This window comes from Manacus vitellinus, unplaced genomic scaffold (assembly GCF_001715985.3).
Source record: "Manacus vitellinus isolate BGI_N305 unplaced genomic scaffold, ASM171598v3 scaffold_83_pilon, whole genome shotgun sequence".
In the NCBI taxonomy this organism is placed as follows: domain Eukaryota; kingdom Metazoa; phylum Chordata; class Aves; order Passeriformes; family Pipridae; genus Manacus; species Manacus vitellinus.
Genome location: NW_021940836.1, coordinates 1,542,966 through 1,547,835, shown reverse-complemented (window position 1 = coordinate 1,547,835; position 4,870 = coordinate 1,542,966).

Here is a 4,870-nt window from a genome sequence, read left to right as displayed (position 1 = left end):
CTATGATTTATCTGTTTTACAAGGGACAGTGACCTCCAGAAAGCATACAAAGTCTCCATGTACCATCACAACATCACCTTAGGCGGGGGGGTATCACATTCTGGTGGAGTACCCACCTTTGTTTGCTTTTGCTTCCCAGAACTTCTGTAACAGGACAAGCCATCAGGATGCATCTGTTCCATGCAGTCCAGAGGGAAAGGTTGGACCTCTGCACCCACAGGCTCCACATGGTCTTCTGAGGCCCTTCCTTTGGCAACCCAGAAGACAACCCTGATCTTTGCTAGCCCTTCATTAACATCCCAATCTATGTCCTCAGGCAGGTTCCCCAGGTGAAACTAACTCATTACCCAGTCACAACCATGAACAGTGAGACCAAACCCCTGCCCCTCATGTTGCAACTCCAAGCTAATGTTTGGGGGCAAAATCCAAAAATCCCTGCTCCTCTGAGAGCATTTACTGCCCTCTGGCACTCACCCTCCAGAGGTTGCCCAGGGACATCCCCCTAAGGGACATTCCCCCAAGGCTGGGATCACAGAAACCACCATCAGAAATAAAAAGCAGCCATCCACCCAGCTCAAATTTCTTTCAGATCATGGAATGGTTTGGGTTGGAAGAGACCTTAAAGATCATCTAGTCCAAGCCCTCTCTTCCACGGCCTTCCACCTTTCAGATGAGGATTCCTCTTCTTTTGAAGATCTATTGCTTTGTTGCAGCCCAGGATGGCTGGTGCTTGCTCCTGCAACCATGGCTAGCAGCTGGATCTTCCATCCCTGCTCTCACTTGAACAAAAATGCCCATCACTGCTCTGATGCATGCCTGGATTCTCTGCACAAAGCTGGAGTGGGGACTGTCTTGTTGGCAGGAGGTGGCTCTGGCCATGTTACTACCGCACAGTGAACAGCAAGCAGGAGACGGTGGGCTGAGCACAAGGCTCTGGGATGGGGAATTAAGCTCCTGCCTCCTCTCCAAGACTTTATCCTGCTGGAAGTCCTCGTTCTCTATCTCTTTAGACACCCTCTGAGCTGAAGCAGTGAGTCTCAGGGTACATATGAGATGTACCCTGTGACATAGGGAAGAGTTTCACTTCCCTGCATGGGACAGGAACCTGACGCAGCCCCGTGTTAGATGTAATAAATCACCGCTCTCCTGCTCCCGCATGAAGACCTGCCAGGAAGCCAAAGGCAATACTTGCTGGGCAAGCAGCCAGTGGCCACCATCCCTATCCCCATCCTCATCCCCATCCCCATCCTGTGTTCATGCAGCAGCAGTCACCTAGCTCTGAAAAAGCAGAGTTTGTAGCTGCAGCTTTTATAATTTCAAGGCTTCCCTTTTGCTCAGCAGAGAAATCACCCTCCTTAATCACCCCTAGGCAATCCTCACAGTATTTACACATGTTCAGACAACTGGTAGGACCAGCTCTTCAAGGCTTTGGGAGCAGCAAGTCTGCAAACACTTCATAGGAAGCTCTTGATTACCAGGGTGTGCCTTGAAAAAATAAAACAAACCAACCCCAAACTCTGAGCGGCAAGCAGACATGCATCCTTCTTCTCTATTGGGGACTGGAGGCAATGGCAGAACAGCTCAGGATGGGCTGTGAAGGGATGGAGTCAACAAGAGCCACCTGAGTCCTGCACCATGGAGTCAAGGAAGCTCAGATAAGTCAAAATATGATGTAAGCTGGGACAGAGGGTGCTTGCTGCAAGGGAGGGATATGTTTTGTCACTTAGGGAAATCACTCTATGGATTATTTGGAGATGGAACAAAAAAACCCAACAACGACCACAAAAACACAGTGGGGGGAAAGCATCATGGTTTAATGGAAGGCCAGGCAGGAGTAGAACTGGAGCCATGCCCTTTTCACCTGGAGATCAGAGAGACCTGCTGCCTTGTCATGCTGTAGCTACACAGAAAACAATATTCCATGTCCCTTTCCCTGATGGTAAAAGCACAACCCTGGCCTGGGCTGCTGCAACCTTGTTTGCGCAGTTAGGGCCAGATTACAGGATAAACCTTGGTGGAACGAACCAGGGCTGCAGCCTTCCTCACCTGAGGATGAGCTGCAGCCAGCCAAGGAGACAATTTCATAGAATCATAGAATGGTTTGGCTTGGAAGAGACTTAAAGATTATCTAATTCCAACCCCTCTTCCATGAGATACCTTCCACTAGACCAGGCTGCTCAAAGCCCCATCCAACATGACCTAACACCTGCAAGGATTGGGCAGCCATAGCTTCTTGGGGTAATCTGTTCCAGTGCCTCACCACCCTCACAGGGAAGAATTTCTTCCAAACATCTAATTTAAACCTGCCCTCTGTCAGTTTGAAGACAATCCCCCTTGTCCTACCTCTCCTTGCCTCTGTAAAAAGTTTCAACTCTCTCGTACCCCTTTATGTACTGGAAGAGGCTTTAAGGTCTTCTTGGAGCCTTCTCTTCTCCAAGCTGAACAATCTCAACTCTCTCAGCCTGTGTCCACAGCAGAGGTTCTCCAGCCCTCTAAGTATCTTCATCCCTCTTTTGGTGTCACTCCAACATGTCCATGTCTCTCTTCTGTTGGGGGCCCCAATAAGGTGATAAAGTCCCTGCATGGTGAGGAGAAGGAGCCGTCCTCCCATGCATCATTTCAGAGCTCCCCATTTAAGGTTTTCAGCCTCCCAGCATGGGGCAGGGTTAAAGTGGTTGGGATGCTTTATAGTTCCCTTTGCCTTTAACCTTCATTCTCAACAGATTGAAGTCACAGGACAGGAGGAAACAGTGATGATGCTCAGATGGATGGTGGAAGGACTAAAACTGGTCACTTTTGCACAAGGGCAAATCAAGGGGCAGGGAGAGCTTTTTTTCTGCCAGAAGAGTATTTAAAGATAAAATACATCAAAGTGTTATTGAACTGGGACAAAAAAGCTGCAGGCAGGGGCTGAGGAGCTCAGTCCAGCCCCTCTGAAGGGCTGGATCAGGCCCAAAGGAGCCAGTCTCTGACCTAGATGCTGCGAACCCCGCGGGTCCCCAGCACGGCTTTGCAGGGGTATCATCTGTCACATCTCCAGCCCAGGAGGATCCCCAAAGCATGAGGATCTGCAATATTGGCTGAAAACCAATGCATCATGCAGAAAATCAAAAGCTGTAACTCTCCCTGGCCATAGAGTGTAGAGTAGAAAGGACTTTTTCCCAGAGACGGTGAAAAACTCAATGGCAAAGATTCCTATTTCCCCATGACCTCAAGAAGTTATCTCCCTATCAAGTCACCAGAATTAGGGTGCCTTCTACAGTGCAAGACAATTTAGTAAGAATAAGCTAGAGATAAAAAGACTCCACAATGTGAAGGGGAGAGCTCAGGGCAGGTTAAGGGTTAATGCTGCAGCCAGACAGATGCTCGACTGGTGAAAAATGTAGCTTCCACGAAGCCACTGGGTCTCTGTCCATTTTCTGCAGCGCCCAGAGCCTGGCCCTTTCTCCCTGGGTAATCAACTGGAAGTGAGCAGAGCCGGAGTAATCATTGCACCTCATTCCCCATCCGTAACACTGCCTGCGGGGCCAGGAGAAGGAGGAGCACCGTCTGGCCCGAAGCAGGTCAGTGCAAGCCTGTTGTTGAGTCTTTGTGCTCCACAGCTGTTCAAAAGAACAGGTGAAGGTGAAGGCATGAAGACATAAGTAAATATATGCTACCCGAGTGTTCCCCCTATCACCACAGCATGAACAAAGGATGACAGACACCTCTCTATGGGCTGAAGAGGCTTTCACCTCTGGACATCTGCAGAGAAAGGAGTTGACACCTCTAGACACTAGCGAGGAGGAGGAGAGAGAGTGCCTGATCCCAACCCTCAAGGCACAGCTGCATCCTTGTCCTTCCCTGTATTAACCTGCTGCTGCCCTGCTTGGAGAAAGAATTAGGAGAGGAATCTTGGCATTTCTGGACCAGCCAAAAATATCCAATAATTAATGCACAAGCATGAGCAGATTTAGAGGATGCACCCATTCTTTGTATCATCATACCCCAGAACGAACACTGTTTAAATCTCCTCTTGGGATCAGAGCCAAAGCTTTCTTTAAAGCATGGATGCTTCGTTATTAATCCGCGCAGCAACCGGAGAAGGGGGAGATGAATTTTTTTTTCTTTTTGAGGCATAATCAAAGATGAAAAATTATCTCTGTGACATTGCTGGGCTTCATCTGTTTCATGTCTGGTCTCGTCCCACATCAAGATGGTGAGACCTGCTTGGCTAACACAGCCCTTCCCAAAGGAGACACCTGGACAGGGTGTCTTGACTACAGAGTCCTGGCCTCCTACACCAACAAACCCTAAATCCTCCTTATATCATGGTCAAGCACCTTGTAAGAGGGGTTATGTGCCCTAATTCACACTCTCCTACCATCCTCTGATGTGATACAGTTGTGGAGCCTCTAGATAAGCCTTCCAATCTAAACTGAATAAATTCACAACCCAACACCAACACTGTCCCTCAGTTCAAATAGCTCTTCTACCTCCCTGAAGTTCACCCCTTGGATGCATTTACTTGACAGCAAGTACAGCCCCTCTCTGCCTTTAAAAAAGCCCGGCGAAACAGCCTCATATAATAGCTCTCCATCCCTCTGAGCAGCCTCAGAGCCCTTTTCCCTGCACCTGCTCCAGGCTGAGTTAATCCCTCTCAAGCACCAGATCTCAGAGCCTCGTCCTTCCACGTTAACTCTTCCGTACCCTCGTTCCACAAATACCCTTTCCCTGTTTCCCACTGCCTTTCTGCAATGCTCCCAGGGGCATCCAGGACCAAAACAGCCCCAAACCTCCAGTCTCGACTATCCCAATATGATTCAATCTCCAAACATAGCACAAAGCCCAGGCATACAGTGCCCCACTGTATCGGCTGATATATGTCCTA